The 20,277-nt window shown below is 38.1% G+C and overlaps 1 protein-coding gene across 3 annotated transcripts in view; it reads left to right on the top strand.

The window, feature by feature from the left end:
• Window positions 1–8,667: 8,667 nt before the first annotated feature.
• Window positions 8,668–20,277, top strand: part of LOC117435229 (polypeptide N-acetylgalactosaminyltransferase 1) — a 259,339-nt gene continuing 247,729 nt past the window's right edge. Inside the window, exons 1-2 of one of the 3 annotated variants that reach the window (XM_059012946.1) lie at window positions 8,668–8,781; window positions 9,246–9,417. The gene's annotated coding sequence lies outside the window, so the exon portion shown is untranslated. Of the gene's footprint in view, window positions 9,418–20,277 lie in introns of all 3 variants that reach the window. The other 2 variants (XM_034920767.2, XM_059012947.1) reach the window with 2 other exon arrangements.

The raw sequence follows: 20,277 nt of genomic DNA, 5'->3' as shown, positions 1-20,277 counted from the left end.
TCTGGCAACCCGGGTCACAATCCCTCCTAGTGTGAAACCACGTACCTGGGTCATACCTGGGTCCCAGTGACCCACCTCAGGATGTGGGTTAACCCGCTTCGACCCAGGTTGAGCGAGACAAAATGCATGAAGGCGGATCAAATAACAAACAGCCATGTCTGTGTGAAGGTTTCACTTCCGCAAGGAACGTTTGTTTATTCTGTTTAGCTATATTTTTGTTGTTTTGAGAAACACCATGAGCCAGATTGCAGTACGGATGAACATTTGCTCTAATCAACATTTAGGCAGACGGTTCAATCCAGACAAGCTTGGATTGAAGTGTCTGTAACAAGCTGCTTCCGGGGCATCGATACACGCATTGTTTACTTGCGTCTGTCACTGAGGTCAACCCTGCTTTATCAAAAGCAGTGTGAAATAGTGAAGCCGACCCGCATGACACCGGGTCCTGACCCAGGTAGGTTCCGACCCAGGTAGATCATGCCAGTGTGAAAGGGGCTTTATAAAAGCCTCCACAGATTCTCCCGCATTAAGTCCTCTGATGAAAACTCACTCTCTTGAATATAACATTACGTTTTGGTATGAAGTGATCATCATATTTATTCAGTACAACACTTTATTTTCATCCCCGTCGCTTTCGAATGTAAACGATTTGTAAATATGTTTGGCATCCGGCCCCATTGCATATATAAGCACACTAACCTGCACGTCCTTGGCAGAGAGCTTTGTCGCTGTTCTGTGTCTGGTAAAATGCTGCTTCCAATCTTGTATCTTACTGTAATGTCATTGACTTTTTAGGGATCTGAATTTCTGACACTATGTGGCGTTGTGGTCAATAGGAAAGAAACAGAATGAAACAGCTGTGTGTTCAAGTTCAACTGCTGTGTATTTATTATCTCTGTACTGTATCCCACAGCATATCATGGCTCGAAGGTTGCCTGTATATTTGAAACCATACAGCTTTATTAACATCAATAATACAAACAATAACATGCTATCACAGATACAGTGTTCTAGAAACTATCAAACTCAGCATGTTTTACGGAAATATTACCAACATATTAAGTACAAGCAAAATCCAGATTATAATGATGCTGTCAATGATGATGAAGTACATCACGGTCCTGGAGTTGCCTCCCCATTTTTACAGTCTAACTGTGCATGCCTTAGCTGCACGATACATAGACAATTTCACTTAGAATTACTGTTCGTTTTATTTTGTACTGCACATCAAACTAAAATATACAGAACCATTAAAAACAAAGCATTAATATCGTACTGTTATCATACACACACGCATTGCACAATAACACAAAGCAAATTAAATATCTACTTGCTGAAGCTGTTTTTTAAGCAATGCACAAGCAAAAGTCACAGGGCAGTGACGTCAGCTCCCTAGCAACAAGCCTCCTGTGTTGGGAATGGATTCTTTCAATGCAGCGGTTTGGGCATTTGACTAAGGAGAGGAAGATTCATGAAATGAATTGGACACTTAAGTTGATGAGAAGCATTACCCTCCGCAGTACGAATTAAAACGGTGTGCTGCTTTTTATACGAAAAATGAGAAAAAGCAGGTTGCGATAAAACGAGGGAGTTGTTGTACAGTAATTGTTATTAGCCTATTTGTTTTACTATGGGTCTCTCGCTGTATCACAGCCCTCGATATGCAGCGGATTTGTATTGGACCCTGACACCCGCGATATAATCGAGAGGGTGGTGTAGTTGGTGACACTTGAAATTGAAAATCTCTCACAAGCTCACTGTTCTCACAGGTTTAAATTGTAAACTTTACAGACACGTCAAGTTACTTCTGAGTGTCAGTGTTCTAGGTAAAGAATAGAAGTGTAATTTAATAAGTTGTAACATTTTTGACTGATGCATTATCAACAGCAATAGTAATTTTACATTTAGAACAATTTTATGAATACATAATTAAAATAACCTGTTAAAGCTTTGTGAATTGCCTTTTTTAATTCCAATTAAAACATAAGCGGTGCTAAAGCTTAATACATTCTACCAAGAGAATAGTACTCATAAATCATAAGTGTGCCAGTAAATGGATAGTAATATAAGGCATTTACTGATCTGCAATGATCTACTCTAGGCCCATCATAAATAGCCGACCATAATTAACTACTAATTATTCACACAATGCGCCACACTCAAATTACCAATAGCTGTATTAAAGGTTAACGATCTATAAAATCAACAGCGTCTTTTATGGATCTGTTTCAACTAGAAGACCATTGATTTAGTTTAATTTTCATTTAACAGCAGTAAGCCATTTGTCAGCCAGAGGCACAGCCTATTAAAATCTGACTCTGCTTTTCTTTGTAAATGTGGGCAACAATTCATCAAGAAATACATACTGTTATAAAAGCAGATGGCTTAATGTCAGATTGGGAACAAGCATTAGGGAAATCATTAATATACAGTACAAATACAGGGTGCCAATCTTAACTTTGGGGCACAGCTGGGGCGAGGGACTTGTATTTAAAGTGGTTGTAGCTAACAAAATAATTCCATCCATTTTCCATTCATGCAGTTTTGAAAGAAATCTATGTTTTAGCAAACCTGTGTTAGATTTCAAAACTAGTTTAATATAATCTCTGATTGCATGCCTTGCTTTTATTTTAGTCTTGCAGTTTTTTGTTCATGCCACCTGGAGTGAAATTGTCTTCACCCCATCAGGGTGTCAATAACTAACTAACTGCTAACCCAAATTACTCATATTCTTTGCAGCCAGTAAGATACTTTGACCCCTGAAGACAAAGCTGCGTTGAAATGACAGAAGTGAAGCAGCAACAGATTTCCTCAAAGGCAAGGCAAGCAAACTCAGAAACTAACACTTTACTTAACTTTATGTAACTCACATTTATTCAAAATGTTTAATATCTCTTTTGTTAAAACACCACAATGTAAATGACTTGATTTTCAGATTTTGCTAATAGGTGGAAATAGATTCCATGGATTAATCGGCAGGGGTTTATATGATGAACCCACAGTTTTCAGTTTAGTACAAATCAATTGATGATACCAAGGAAATACCTTTTCACCTGAACAGATATCCTTGAGCCACCTAATTTCAACCACAAAACTTGTTTCCCTTTTTTTTTTGTAACCGTTACCCATTTTCTAAGCGCAATAAGACCCTCCATAAGACCCTCTGTGATTGCAGACTTCTTAAACACTGTTAAAAGAAGGGTTGGATCTGGTAGATGATGAATCAATGAAGCATAAGCAAAGCTGCTCAATAAATCAAGTAAGCTGCCTATGACAGTATTGTTTTTTTGGCATCAATATTTCTATTATTAATGTCAGGACACTCCATTACTGCATAAAACAAACTATTTATGACTATAGCTTTTGGGGTGTAATTAATACAATTGAAAGGTATATATTACATAAAGAACCTCAAAGGTTTCTCAGTATTGGGGTGCTAGCAGCGTAGTGGTTCTTACCAGGTTTAAAATCCTGTTGTGTGTTCTCTATCATTATCTGTTGTTGATTCTGCTTAGATCACTATTAGATTTTCAAACAATTATAAAAGCTGCGTTTCTGAAGTGAGGTGGTTTAAATAATTACCACTAGGGGTGTACAGCTGTTATTTTCTGTCCCCTCTGGTACAGTGAGTTTGCACAGAGATTTCCTATTTACCAATTTAGTTATCACAGTTGTAGATGGGACAGATATTGCAGTTGCACACCCCTAGTGGTCATTTCTAAAACCTTCAGAAATCAGATTTTAGAAGTAGTTAAAAAAATAACATTTGCGCTGCAATAGTAAGTGGATCGGGTAAATAATGACCCAAGCACAGACATCAAAAAGATAATGATAAAGATCACAAAAAGTCATATTAAACGGGTACCTAAAATATAGATAATATAAATATTTCTATAAGGTTTCAAGTTTTGAATGTACCAGTAGAGGGTAAAATTGTCTGCCAGGGAGAAAACAGTTATATAATAAAATATATATATATATATACAGTATATACAAAATATGTGTAACATTGGTCTTTCTGCAGAGCACAATTGCTCACTTTACCTTACAGAAATTACTTTACCCAAACCTTCAATCTCAGTCAATTTTGGTCACACCCAAGTCTGTCCTGGGAAGAGCAACGATCACATATTACAACACAACACATTACAAGCACTTTTTAAAATTAAAAAACAGCAGATGGCTATAACATGTACAGCCAAGCATGCATTTCAGATATTTTATTTTAAAATTGCAAATAGAATTGTTGTACAGTTATGAGACTTTCTCTTTAAGAAGGCGGTCCTGGAAGGATCAACAATCATGTGTTACAACATTTGCAGTCTAGTTACATTATAGAATTTAGAAGGTAATAAGTTCCAGATAAGGAAGGCCTGTGAAATGCAATCCTACAAACTGTAAGCCTTATATTCTGGAACACTAAGCTTTAACATTCTGCGACCTTTGTGGTCCTCATGGCTGCTCGCAGTGAAAGACTAAAGAGATTTTTGTTCAAAAAAAAAAAAAAAACAGAGCGAACGATAGAGACGTCTGGTTTGCAATGTTAACTACTTTAGTTTGGAATACAGCACACAATAATGGCTTCTATAGTCATAATAGGACACTCTCAATTATGTAGTTCTGTAAAAGAACCATTATATTGTGGGCAAAAGTTGGTTCTATATAATATATAGGTTGAAGTTTTTACTGATATGGCACATAATTCTGTTCTATATACAGAGTCCCATAAGTCAGGCATCATAGACAGTATTGTATTATACAGATTAGGATGTTCTGTTAAATTGGATCGCCACACCCCATTGATTGACACATCAAAATGATCTGAATTCATTACTCATTTAAGGCCTCAATATAAAACAGAGACAACCAATACTAAACAGTGTTGCCCAATTTGTTTAAATTAAGGGACACCCTTTAGAATGTCCAAAAACCACATTTAAGAGTTTAACATAAATCAACAAATTGAATTATATTTTGTATTCAGTTTTATTTGAAGCAGACACAGTTACTGCAGGGTATACATTGTTTCCTCCACACATTCATTACAGTTCACATGATTGCTTGTTTTTTTGCCAGCAGCACTACAGAAAACAAGTTCAGACAAAGTTTTTTTTTTTTTTAATAACAGTTTGTTGCACCTCTCAGGAGGCAGAAAGGTATTGTAATGAATTAGCGAAGAGGGAACAAACTGTAAACCTGCACTAGCTCCCTGGCAAGAAAGTGCCTTCCCTGTACTCAAATGTCTTAAAAGCACTTCTCATGTCCGCCTGCAGCCTGAAGCTGGCCATGGGCAAAGCGGTGTGCGGTCTGAGTGGAGTTCTTGGGGAACGCCAAACCGGTAAAAGAGCCCCTCTAGTAGCGCCTCTGCCACTGTCTCTGCCTCAGGTCGCTTTGTGAAATAGTCCATTGCCACCAGTATGAAGCGGTTCCCCTGGCCAGAGCGAGGGAAGGGACCCAAGATGTTGACCTCCACACATTCCACGTGGCCCCTGACTGGGAACTGCTGTAGTGGGCATGTGACCGGCTTGGAGGTTATTTCCGCTCCGCACACTCATTGCAGCGGTGGCTCCACATAAAACGCTTGTTAGAGCCGCCATATAGTTTTGGCGACTCCAAAGTGTCCGAACCTGGGGTGCCGTGCTGGAGCTGTGACCACAGCCCCTTTGTTGCTGAAGATTGCTGCTGGTGTGCTTTTAGCCTGCCTGCTTTTCTCCCGCACTGGCTGGCGTTGTTTCCGGTCCTTGCCCCCTCTCCGCTCCACTGCAACCAGCTCCTGCTCCCAGACCTCCCGCTTGTGGCAGTGGCTGCAGTCCTCCTCAGTGCCGGGCCTTTTCTGCTGCTTCCTGTCAGGCTAAGGGTAGTCGGTGGGGCTGCAGCTTGACTGGTGCTGCGTTCCCAGTGTCGATATCGTACTGCACCAAGTGAGTCCGGCCCACTCCCTCCAGCTAAGCCCCTCACAACTGCAGCGCCAGACTGTGTTCACTGCTGCTGGAGTGGCGTCTTGGTTGCTAGCTGGCTGTGGGGTTGCTGGGCTGGTAGGCTGGCGGTCACTGGCCTGGGTTGGACTGACCGCGGGCTGGGGATGGTTGGCGGTGGAGCTCGTCAGCCTCTGTGGGGTCAGCCCGAGGGGTTGGCTGCTTCCCCAGCAGGGGCTAGGGCCTTCTGCATGCATCCTGCTGTGAAACATTGGAAGATGGGTTCCCACCCCTCATTGGACTGTCCCGGGGGGTTGGCTGGTTCCCCCAGGATAGTCAGAGTAAGGGTCGGTCCCCTCTGGATCTTGAGGCCCCCTCTGGAAGTCCAGCTGGCTGTCGGCCCACCGATGGAAGTCCAGGCCCAGGATACAGCGGTCCTATACTGCTGCTATCCACACCTCACGACACACGGTGCGGCCCCCAATCCGGATCTCCATGGGCCCCTTTCCCCTCATTGGTGCCAGTTCTCCTGTCACAGTGTGTAGCTGGACTGTGGTGGATTCCAGACGGGCCTGCTGTCTACCAGTTGCTTGTTGGTACACATTGGGCTGCACAAATGTCACGCTTGACCCAGTGTGTACAGGGTGGCGCAGGTGTTCCCCTCGATGCTGATAGGGACGTGGCAAAGGATCCCTACCATCCTTCTCCCCACGAGCACAGCTGGGCTCAACAGGCTGGTGCAGGGTGTGGGTGTGCTGTCAGATGATTCTAGAGGGAGCTGTGGCAGGCTGCTATATTTATAATGAATGAAATAGCAATTAACTACTACACAACATCTGGCAAACTGATTCATTAAAATGAAAACATTTTATTCTTATAAATACATTCTGTAATTGAGTATATACTAAGAATTCTGTAAAAAGTTTACGAAATACCTGTTTTTGCAGTTACAATACATTATTTATTTTGTTAGTTTTATTTGGTTATTTCTGCATTTAAATGGCAAGATGGATAATTTTACAATAAACATTTAAGCTAAGTTTTTTTTTTTTTTTTAATCAGAAGAATTTAATGACTTGTTTGGTAACATGTATAACCCCAGTTCGTGTGAGATATCGTGATTATATCACATATAATTTAACAATAATTTTATTGACCCATGGGCATTAATTATACGTTTTTTGAATGAACCTCAAATATATGGATGTATATCTAAAACTGCGTGGGCTACAGTTGCTTCTGAAATAACATAAAAATATGTACCACAAAGAATTAAGCGTGGAACTGCTTATTTTAAAAGGTGGAGAGAGTGCCCATAAATCACACTACGTCTAACACCATTCAACTGTTGTGTGTAATTCGAGGCTGTTTCACAGCCAGTGACGTGCTGCAGGAGGCAGGAGCTCTTCCGGGTTGGAGCCAAGGATAGTAAAAAATATAGGACAAAAATGTCATTGATGGGCGGAGCTAAGACTGGGGCGAGTGCCTGGAGCCCGGAAAAGATTTTCTTTAGATTGCATATGGGCATAGTGGTAAAAAAAAATAAAAAAATTGCAGGTATTTTACAATAACTATTACAGTCCAGCCAAGTTTGAAGAAAGGCTGGAGTAACAGTACTGTGGCTCTCGATAGTGAATTCATTCTTATACGTTCTTCAATAATCGTTATAAAAAAGAGGTACCAAAAAAGGGATTGTGTTGGTTATATGCAGAATCGTTATATCGCATATTCGTTACAACGGGATTATAGAGTGTACATCGTTTTATTTATTTATTTTGTGGTAATTTTGTAATGCATACAACTGCATACAACTGCTACAGCCAAACAGTGTCTTCAAAAAAGGTATTGTGACACCATGTATTCACATCTCTGCTGTAAGTGAAGTCGAGGCAAAAAGTAAAAAAAAAACAAAAAAAAAACAACAACACACAACAAAAAAACATCTCTTTCATTATTTGTATTAGTTTTTTGCTCCACACAGCCATTATGCTCATTAACTAAATCAAAATTGAAATACTAACTCATTGGGGGAGCATGAACAAACCAAACACATGACTTTTTTTTTTTTTTTTTTTAAAAAAGCTTTTTAAAGGTTTCAAAACTAAAAATGTGGTCAAGTAAAACGTATGAATCGCACCAAAATAGTTCACATGTACAGAAACACCGGCGACTCCATATGGATGAAAGTTCAGTTGTTATAATTTTATTTTACATATTTAAAAAAAAAAGCTAAAAACAGACGTTTCAGTGCATTCACACCTCCACCAGGGCATCAGCGTATAAACAAGAATCAAACAAGATAAATATATACAATTACAGACAGAAGGAAAAAAATACATATTGCACAAAAATTAAAGTTCTACATCTTAAGATACTTAGTCATAAAGTCCATAAATAATTTGTCTAGGCGTCAGACAACTCTGATTATAGTACGTTCAAACAAAACTGCGGTCTATTTGTTAGATATATAAAGATGTAAACAACGTCAAACATTTGAGAAACACACATAACATGTCAGAATTACAAAATAAATGTCAACTGTCAATCATATGTAGGTTCTTAAACTATCTTATAAAATTAGAATTGTAGAAAAATTAGTTTCTTCTGCCGTCTGCCAATGCTTTCTGTTATCCTCCGCCGCTTGAGTGGGCTCCAATAATGGCGCCTTGTAGTGATTACACGCATTGGATCATGGGATAACACGATTGATTGTCCTATCGTTTTTTTTTATTTTTTTTTTTTTTAATACTATCCTTGGTTGGACAGAGCCAAGGAGGAGGGCAGTTGCTGCTCCGCAACTAGCGACACACAGAGGAAAGCGAAAAGCGAAAAGCGGAGTGCCAGAGAACTGTGCTCGCAAGTGCAGGTTTGGGAAATCCTTGACTAATTTGGTTTACATTTCCCACGGACAGACACAAACAGAGGCACGAGGGGCCGGGAATTGGCACGACGATGAGTTGGATCCCGTTGTATTTGTTCCTGCAATAATTTAATCGGAGAGTTTTCTGCTGTTGTGAAAAGCGAGCGGTTTTAATTTTTTTTTTATCAGGAACTCTACAATAGAACCGGTAACTGCAGAACAAGACTACGAATTGCACTTTCTCATTGATTAAAAGAAAAACTGCACTACGCTTGTTTGTTGTATGTAAGGTTATTGCGTTTTTATTTATCATATCGAATCGCCGACTTTATTCCTTCGACTCGAGTTCCTATCTCTCTGTCGAACTCTACGGAATGATTTTGCAGCGTCCATCCTTGACTGTTGATATTTAATTATATGTTGTTGACTTTTACTTTTGAGTTTTAGTATTTTTTTTTTTTTTTTTGCAGTTCTGTTTTTTTATTCTGCAAGCTGGCATTGCACCGTTAAATATATATAAATATATATCAAGGAAGCAGTACGTAACGGAGCATTTGAAAAGCAGCCTGAGGGATGAGACTTAATCTATAAGAGGAATTGTGACTATAACTGAAAACCCAAATCTGCAGTCCATTTAAAAAGGTAAGTTAATTATCTGATCATGTGTAGACAGGCCCGGCTACGTTACTTGTTACGTATGATAAGATCGGGGGGAAAAGGAAAATTGGACTGCATTTCATGAACCGCTTGCTTGTTTAAAACCGTATGGACCCGTATGTCTTTACATTGGGAGACGTAATAAGATGTCGTTATTGAGATGGAAATTGGAATGATGACAATTTCAAAACCCGGCTTGTTTTAAACGAAAGGCTTACTTTAAAATAACATGTTTATTCAAGTATAAATAATGGTCATTAGTTAAGACAGCATATGGTAGTTGGCTGGAGTGGTAGATCAAATATATATCTTTCCGGTTCTGTGTTTCTCACAGTAATATTGCTATAGTGCCTATATTATAGTTCACCTAGTTCATGGGACTATTAGCATATTAAACTGAATGTAAATTATAATCATTATTCTTTAGGGATTTTTCTTAAGGGATTTTTTAATCTCTCCCTTTTGGTTGACCTTTGATTGTCTTGACCACTAAATAACACTGTAGCAGTTATCATTTTAGGAGCACCCAGTTCCTTCTGTTAACTCACTCTAACACAGCCATGTGTGTTAGGTTGACCTGACTGATGATACTAGCTGCTAGTCGCCATATAAACAAGATGTAGCAACATTTCTTAGACATTTTATTTTTCTGGGGGAGTTCCTAACTGGTATACAGCAGTGGTGTGTGCATTTGCATTGGATAACAGCATCTACTTTAAGATAGCCGCTATATCTGACAGCACACGACTCTTTAGTTCGCCCCAGTGGTTTGCGTGTCAGTCCCCATTTGGTGCAAACGATTAACTTTATACTGAGTGAAGTGGATAATTGTTGTGGATGGAAACATCCTATACAGAGAGCAGGGATTTATTAGTGGCGTAGGAGGTAGCAAAACGTATTCAACAGATGCATGGTTTTATTAAAATAAAATTTAAAAAACAAACATTCTATTGGGAGTATGTACGTTTAAACAGACATGTCAGTCTACACATGAAAGCAGTTTTTGTTTTTGCCTTGTTTGTTATACTTAGTGCATAGGAACAATGCTCTATTGTCCAGTAAAGTTGTGAATCACAGTTTTGGTGCTGTGGAGTCTCAACAACCCGTTTGTGAGGGAGCTTAAATACACAGGGGCAAATATTAAAATATCTTGCGAATTCTCATCTTTCTCGCAACTGCTTTCGTTGCGAATGTTTTTTGTAAAATTGCAAGTGAGTGATATCTAAGAATTGCGGAGAAACTGCAATTACCGCACCGCTGCGGACATTAAAACATCAACATGAATTAACCCAGGAAATCAACCGAAACTCTCGAGGTATATTCGCAACTTTTTGCAAAATCAAGACGCATTATTTGGTTTTGACGAGACATAGCCCCAGCACCTCTTCAGCTATGAAAGTTAAAAATGTCATTAACTGCTTTGCTCTCAAATATGTGTTTTTACAATTCTGTTTTATCCATTCTGAAAGTTCTTGTGTGCGCTAAACAGACAATGCACTGCCAGCGACATTTAATTACTTATACGGATGACACTGGCTGTGAAAGAAGGACTGCGACTCTATTGTCGTTTTTTATACACAAACGAAATAAGCTTAGTTGATTTGAAAAACGTGTTGAACGATACAGGCAAATTCCTACACTACTTGGTTTGATTGAATGTATACACAAGTTTCAATATGAAAGCTGAACATTATAGTTTCATTAATGAAAACAAATGTAGCCTACTTCATTAAAGTGAAAACTGGCTTCTGATTATACTACTCCTTAATAACAGGAACAACATTTTATTTAGGGTTAGTGTTGAACTTAAACGGAACTATTAACTGTGTGTGTGTGTGTGTGCGTGTTTGTGTGTGTAATATATAAGGGTCAGGTTCTCGTTCCTTTTTTTCAATGAATATAATTTAATTAATCGGGAATAAAAACAAATCAAACTAACTACTATCTAGCACAAACAGAAATGTATTTATGTATTTAATTTTTTGCAGTCTCCACAAATTGCGGGTTATGTTGCATTCACAGCGCCGATAATGTTAGATAGATATAACTACAGCGCAGACCATGGGTCAAACCGTGTTTGTGTAGGGTGCGTGTGTCTTTGTCGGCCTTCTGGAGTCATCTGAATGCCTTTCAACTATATTTCATTTTTATACCGTTTAAATGCCAAACCATCACCCCCCACCCCCCCAATAAATAAATAATAATAAATAATACTAATTTCTTAGCAACTGTAAGTCGCAGTTGTATACAAAATAAAATACATATCAAGAATTACAGTACTATTAATACAATTAAGAGCAAGATACAATACAGTGACTTCAGTCCTAATATATATATATATATATATATATATATATATATATATATATATATATATATATATCCTGCATTTGCCTTTAATTTATTTTTTTGCACTCATCTCATCTGAGTATGCACAGATTCTGTGATCAGTTGTGCTCAGTTTTGGTTTGACACTCAATTGATTTTCCCGACTCAGTGTCACACACTGCTAAGACTGAATTAGACTAACCACATCTAGATCCTGGTGATTACCATGTATGCAAATTTAATTAATACTGCCCTGTACACATTTTTTGATTGGACAGCGGAGACAGCGCCGCAAGGCAACCAAAAAGAAGCGCTTAGCCTATTAATTTAGCTATTGACCTTTTACACTGTGCAAACGTTTCAGACAGATTATGTGTGGTTTGTCTAAACTTTAGCCTGTGGCAAATAAAATCCAACCTGTAGATTTTTATTTGACGTTGACCTTGTATCGCTTTGTGTAGCTCTGTCTTGGAGCTTTGTGATTGTATTGAGTTACTGTTTTACACATTGTAGGGCAGTAAAAATATAGGCTACTACTTCACTGATATTAAAACTAAATACCACAAACTCACTTGTAGTTCCAAGTGCTTTTGTAATTTCTGTTGCGTAGGTTTTGGAATTCCGATCAGAGTGTGCTTTAGCACTACAGTCATAAAAACATGGACTATTGGTCCACATTTGAACAAGCTCATCTTCACAATCTTTTGTCCAATGTTCCGCCATCTTGTATGACAAGTCACATGACAAGCCATGTCACTTAAACCTGCTTCACCATTGGTTGACACCCTTATGACTAATCGGTCTGTCAGTCAGTCTTGGTTGGCAGCCGTCACACACACAGACAGACTGATCACATCTGAACGAAACTGCGACTGAAAAAGATTCAACATGTTCAATCTTAAAATCTGAAGACATCCCGACTGAAATCTGGATAATCTTGGTTTTAAGGGCACGCACACTTCTACGATTCATCCAGACTGTGTATAGCCAGTTGAGATGAGTTGGGACGGCCTGAGTCGGGCTGTGTGCGGCAGGCTTTACGGTTTCAGTGACATTGGTGTCCATCCAGGAATTTGAAATTTGTACCATTTAAATACAGTTTGAGATAATCTAGTATAAGCAAAGAAAAACTGTATCAGTGAGGAAGTTAAGTCAACCTAATAGAAAAGAGATTCACATTTGCTGCAGCATGTGGCTTAAAAACAAAAAAAACAAAGTTAACTCCAGGGGATATGTTGGTAAAGACAATTAAGCATTAAATGCCACATCTGAAGTCCTTCCATCTCAGACTGACACATTCCAGAGAACTGACTGCTAGCATGCGGCACGTTTCTCCTTTAACAACTCTGTAAAAATGCAGTATCTGCTCTTTGGGATATACACCTCTTTTGGGGAATTAGTCCTTTCTCTCCCTCTATTAATATTGGTGTTTGCTGAATCATTTGAGCCAGCCACATTTTTTGCATTTGCTACAGTAGGTGACACAAATAACTTGACCATATCATGTTTCTACTGTAACTAAGGGGAGGTCAAAGGTGGGTTGAAATGTGACCTGGCTCCTAATGGGAAACATTGTAACAAGCGGTTTTCTAATTCACTTTGCTCCTGTATGAGGGGATTAACCCCACGCGGGGTTCTTCTACTCGCTTCCCCAGTAGGATAATGACTCGGATTACATTGATTAAATCCTGTTTCATACTGTTGCTTAAATTTGAGTTATTCAGCAGCTCTCACGATCAAATGGTTCCGGAGACGCAACATTAACAAGGAGAGAGGGAAAGGACCAATTTTCCGAATATCCGGTACGAGGATCTCCATGACTGTTGGGCTGAGGCTGAAGTTTGATGTTTCCGTTTCTCATAGATGGATACCATCCTGCATGTTTTTTTTTGTTTTTTGTTTTTTAAATGGAAATATGTGATATGGTAGCACTCTCGTTGTCTCACTGGAGATGGAATGACCCTTTTGTTACTTCCTATGTTTTTGAATGAGTATCCGATTTTGTTTTATTAAACTACTGTATCAAGGTTTTAATTTGGAAGATTATCTGGTTCCCTAAATTCAGGCGGTACACCTTTAACAGTGTTTCCGTTAATGAATATCCTTAGCAGAAGAGTATTTAATTGTAAATATTCTGTCTAATGAGGATTTTGCCTTGATTTTTACGTTTATTTCTTGTGTCAGAGGATGGTGGCTGTAGGAGGGTAATGCAACAATAATCAATTTGTGATAGGAGACAAAGACCCAATAATTCTGCGCAAAAGTAATTTTTTGCAAAATGCAGAACGATCATATAAATTTTTAAAAAAAAAATGCTTTTTTTGCTTAACTGCTTTCCAAACATACCATACTAGCTGATGTAGCTGTATGCTGTGACATGTTTTTCTTAAGTAATTTAACCAAGCTCCTAAAATGAAGTGATTGTACACCATTGTTCTGTGTGAAAATGAATGTAACAAATGAATACAAAAGTAAAAGACTAGATATGTGAAATGCCATTTTTTATAATAATAAAGTTAAAGGTTAGGCTGTACTGTAAACAAAGTTACATTTAAATGTTTAAACAATGCAAGGTAGTGTTAAAACCTGTTTAATGACAATATGCTTGTCAATATAAGCCTTATAGTATAACCAGACTTCTCTTTAGGATAATAATGAGCTACAGACAGTTAAGAATCCTCTTTCTTCACCAATACCGTTTTGATGTGTACTGTAACAGGCGATCCAAAACAGCGCTTCAGAATTGGTAACCTGTCTTCATCTTTGTGTTGTCAAAACCCACACGAAGGAAAGCCTGTTCTGTTTGATGCCAGGTCTAGCTAATTGCTGTGAACATTATGAGAACCATATTGCGTTATAATGAGTTTGGACACTGAGGACTTTTCTGCTTGGAGTATTATCTTTTTTGTGCAATATTTACAGTAGCACATATGTTGCAAAAAGTCCCACACTAGGGTGAGTTTCTCCTTGGAGTGGGCTCTGAGCATAGGGACATGATTTAAACTTGTCTGGACTGGGTTGTTCTAAAGCAGCGATCCAAGTAGCAGGCAAGTTTGTCACAGATATTTAACATCACCTACGATCTTGGTATTCTTTATATAATTTGGAGCACATTCCTTTTTTCATCCGTATAACACGTGGTGAATGTGGACCCGCAGTCCATTCAGGCGGATGTAGGGCATGCCGATTTTCTAATGCTACAATACTACCGTGCTTTTAAGTATACAGTATATTTCCAACTGCGTGGTTTGAGGGACTATTCTGATTGGCTTACGAAGATAGACTGTTTAAAACAATGCTTCTACTGTATCTCTACTGATTATGTCCTGTAAGTTTTAACATTTTAGCCCTGCATGCCATCTTTTTACAGTTTTTACAAATAAAATAATACTTGAAGTTAACATCCACTGTCAGTCAGGGCAAACTGAACCTAGTAGTGCAGGACATAGCTGTGCCTCTTGTCGACCTGGCAGGACCTTTCTATGACGGAGTTAGAGCATGAAATATAAATATTTTGAATTGATAGGAAAGGGAATGGTACTTGGTTCAAAATGATCAGTCCTTCACATTGATCAGCAGACAATTGCTATTCAATAACCCTACAGCTCAATATATCTACACCTGCTGCAGTGTGACGGAAAGTAACATTTATATTTACTTTACTGTTTGTTACAACAGAAAGTATTCTACAGACAGACTTCGCAACCGCACTGCTTCCAGTTTTATTTAAGCAATAGTGCCCGTCGATGAAGGCTGTACTGTGTGGTAGTTGACCGCGACTGGAATTGTGTTTCCCTGAGCTGAAGGTTCGGGCATTAACGAAAGTCAGGATCAGTATCTGGATTAAAAAAAAAAAAAAAATCTGGATTGAAGTTTTGTTTGTCTCAATTACTTTGAATGACCCTATTTAGAAAGCTGTCTGTCTGGATGAGAAGGTTTATTATTATTATTATATGTGACCTGCTCCCACAAAATCAGTCGCATATGACCCCATTACAAATTAGTGATTATAGTCAGCTCTTTCAAATATACAGATTAAGCTCTTCAAATGACACCAAATGTATTCAAATATCTTTAAAAATGACAAATTTACAACATTTTAAAGTCTTGCATAAGAGAAATCCTAATTCTGAGAAATTAATGAATAAACAACTATTTTCAACTATGTACATTTGCTATGTCCTTAGCAATGCATAATCAGGTTTATGCTAGACACTTAATTTGGCACGCTTTAAGAGATTGGTCTAGTCTAATACTTTAATTTAGAGAGTGAGACTTATGTATTTTTGTTTTATTACCTTGCAACCTACAGGCCCTTTTTAAAAAAAAGCTGAGAACAGGATTCCATTGGATTCTATGGGATTTTGTGAGGGCAGCTATTTGGTTGTTGGTGCGAGTGTGATACGGCTTGCTCATTAAGTATCTAACATGGGTCTTACTGACAAAGCAGTTGTGTTTCAGAATATGAAAGTTACCCAATATTTTAGTGACAGCCATGTTGGGGGTAAATCAGGCAATACACACATGCGGGGATAGATATAGATTTTTTTTTTTGCTTCTTGTTAAACAGTTTACTAAAACATTATTATTATTTTTTAAATAAAACAATAAGTTACTTAAAAATCTAAATGAATATAATAAGCATACATAATGTATTCCAGAAGCTTACTTTTCAAAAAAATAATAAAATAAAATTCTAAATTAAGACTGACCGGAGTGCTCCCCTCACTTCATCTGTGTTTACAACCTCTCCTTCGGTTTCACTCCCTTCAGTACGTTTTCTTCTTCTATTCAAACAGACTCTGACCCCAGATGAATCGGTAACGGTGTCCTCCGAATCGCAGTTTATTGTAACTATAAATGAATACTTCACATTAAATAACTATGTAAGTCACCCTGGGTAAGGGCGTCAGCTAAGGAATACAAATTATAGCTATGTAGCTAGCTAATGGTATAATAACAATACATTTAAAAGTATAAAAACTAGTGGCCGCGATTGCAAGAATATTCTCGTTTAACGTAGCATAATCTCTGGATTGCAAGAATATTCTCGTTTAACGTAGCATAATCTCTGTAAATGATGATTAATAAGTACAAAAACTATCAAAATAAAGTATAAAAATTATCGCGAGTAGAATTCCTCAATGTTTTCCAACTGTCGGAAAGATGAAAGTGCGAACGTCAGAAGGGTGTGCTTAACTAATCAGAGGCTGCCATTCGGTCACATGGTAGCAATAAGTTTCAAGTGATATATACACACACACACACAGTGGCGCACCGATAAAGATTTTCTTGGCCGATACCGATAGCCAATGGTTATCTACACCAGCGTAGATTTAGCTAGAGACGGTAGGGACATGTCCCTACCAATGTCAAGGGACCGTTGAATTGTCCCTACCAATAATTTTGATAAATCTGAAACGTCTTTTGTCAAGTCATTTTATCTGCTCCACAAAGGGTTAACTCTCTCAAGATCCCCTCGTTGCTCCTCCCTCCTAATTTGATTGGCTTAGGCCCTAGGTTCTCAACCGGGGGGGGCGTGAAACCTTCCAGGGGGGGCGCGGTGACCGTTTGAATAATAACGTACTAGTAATAATAACAGTGACGTGCCAAACGATACTACCGATTTCGCCCTTTGAGTGCAGCGAGTTATTAAAGAGAGAAAAAGAGATACCGGTAGCTTTAAAAAGAATGGCACCCTGGGATGTGTAGGTGTTTGGTGGGGTTTTGGGGTGTAATTAGCAGACAAGAAAACTACAAATTCCATAATGCATCACTGTAACACGGACTCAGTGCGCGGCTGACGTCAGGGACCAAGCAGAGTGTGTTGTTTTCATTGAGGCGCGAAAGTGCACAAGGACTCGGGAGTGAAAGGTCGTGTTCCGGGTTTAAAATTTAAAAAAATGTAGTCATTCTTAAACGGTGTATATTGTGCCACAATTTTCACATTTATTTTTTAAAATAAGAATAAATATAATCAGTTTAATTCGATATTTGTGTTTGTTGGTTAATGCGTTGTCACATTATTTCTATCCTCTGCCTTCCTCCCTTTGTAACTAACTTACTCCTTGCTAGATATTTTTGTATTGTGTGTGTAAAAAGCGAACACGAACATATGTTTTTGATTGAATGGACAGTGTGATTATCCAGGCGGCTAAATAAACGCACTATATTATATAGGCAGTAAAAAATATACATATTAAAAAGTCAAATTAACCGGGTGTCGGGGGCGGGGGCACAGATATAAAAAATAATTCCAGTGGGGCGTGAGTAAAACAAGGTTGGGAATCGCTGGCTTAGGCTGGACTCTGGAAAGATGCTCATCTGAAGTTGCCGCTTGCCGGTCAGTCTGATATGAGTGTGAGCCACTGACTGAATGAAAGCCAGGTACCGCGGCTGAAGGTATTGTCAGCTCGTTAGCAACATAAACATACCTACCTACCTAATGGGTAGGTAAGTAGGTTTATTACGTTAGCAACCCATTGCTAGGTTCTAACCCCACGTCATTGGTGGCTAGCTAGCTTGTTTCACAGCTAAATCGTGTGTGTGTGTGTGTGTGTGTGTGTGTGTGTGTGTGTGTGTGTGTGTGTGTGTGTGAGAGTGTGTGAGAGAGAGAGAGAGAGAGAGAGAGAGAGAGAGAGAGAGAGATTTTGATATCGTCAACCAACTAAGGTTATCTAATCACTTCAATTTGGCTTTAGCTAAGGAAGTTTTTTTTTTTTTTACAAAAAGTCAAAGTGTAAGTAGGAAGATGTTATTAAAGTAATAAACACAATTGATAATGATTCTCATAGCAAATGTAAAAATAATTTACTAATGAAGTTAGCAGAGTCATACTTTCTCTCTAAACAGCATGCATCAATTTATCACTTTATCAGGCGAGTGAAGCAGTGCGACCTGGTAAAAGCAGTACAGAGGCAGGTGGAGCAACAGGGTCGCAGGTGAGGTCTGTAATGGCTTAGTGATTATAACAGTGAAAGTGTTAGACTCAGTTTTGAGATATGTTATTGTTTGAGGCACATTGTGATATGATAGTAGGCTAATGCTGTATAGTAATACTCAGCAAATAATTGTGTCCCCACCAATGTTCAAACCAAACCTACGCCCTTGGTGACAAATAACGTTTTTCAAAATGACCAATTCCGTTTTTACCAATTTATTATGAATTAACAACGTAATTTGAACAAACATTTTTACATTGTCTATTGAATTCATTTTTTTTTTATTCAAGTCCCTAGATACAGTAGTTTTCAGGAAAAATCTTTCTTAAAGCAGTCCACTAGTATGTACTGTAGGCCAGTCAACAAATAAAGGTGTTTTGAAAAAAACAGCTTATTGCTGGCATTACAATATACAGACTAGTCAAACAAGGGGTATTACAGAAATCTACAATTTTCATAAAATGACAAATTAAATACAATGTTCAGGACACTTCTCTCTCCCATCTGTAGTTTCCTCAGCAACAATGCAGACTCGTTTATGCTGTTTTCTGTAAAACTGCTTGCATGTGTTTCTCATATACCCTGAACAGATCGTTGCCTTAGTTAGAGCAGGGCTCTTCAACTTTTTTTTTTTTTTTTTAAGGGGGCCAGACTGGAAAAAAGTTAGGAGTAGGCGGGCCAGAGTATTTTACTCAGCACATTTTTAAGCAATAATAAATATTACATAACTTAATGTTCATATATTGAACAAGACTTACACATTTGACCATATGAATAGTACTTTAATAACAGAACGGTGTGAGAATTTAACTGAGTATCATTACAAACATTTTAAAATGTATGTGACATACTAATAGTATAATATACGAAGAGATCAGCGCTTCTACTTTTGAGCTTCTAACTACTGTGCCCTCTGGATACGTATTTCTAAAAGCTCCTTGTTTGATTTCAAAATGCCTTTTCATATTGTATTCCTTAACTACGGACACACATTCATTGCACAGTAAACACATTGGCTTTGCGTTCGGTACAGTTGGTAAAATAAATAAGTATTTATTGGTCCACTCATTGTTGAAACTACAATTTTCACCATTTTCTGTTCTTACTAGCTAGAGTAGAGAGAGCCATGTTATAGCAACATGTTTAAAAAAAAAAAAAAAAAACACTAAAAATCACTTGTAGTATTAAGGAATTAATGATCAATTAGAAATAAGTTATAAAACTAAAAGGTTTCACCTCAACCACCGTGTCGTTTCCTTGTGTTGAGCGGGTAACGGATTTGCGATAACGAAATAAATGAATACATAAATTCAGTTAATTTTTTTTTTTTTTTAAATCGGGAGGTGAGAGGGTTGACGATTTGTTATTTTGAGATACTTTTCTGTATATACAACTCCAAAATTATTCCACAGAATAGAACTCATAAAACAGGTAGTTACTTTTTTAAACAACTCTACTCACACTGCACACAGGCAGCGCCGCAACAGAGACAGTCCATCAGCGTAACGCCCACAAAACCACCTGTTTTCTCATTATCCAATTATCCAAATAAACATACAAAAACGTTTTACACAAG

The sequence above is a fragment of the Acipenser ruthenus genome, chromosome 3, assembly GCF_902713425.1.
Source record: "Acipenser ruthenus chromosome 3, fAciRut3.2 maternal haplotype, whole genome shotgun sequence".
Classification (NCBI taxonomy): Eukaryota; Metazoa; Chordata; class Actinopteri; order Acipenseriformes; family Acipenseridae; genus Acipenser; species Acipenser ruthenus.
The sequence above is the reverse complement of the archived record's forward strand: the minus strand, read 5'-3'. Positions and strand labels throughout refer to the sequence as shown.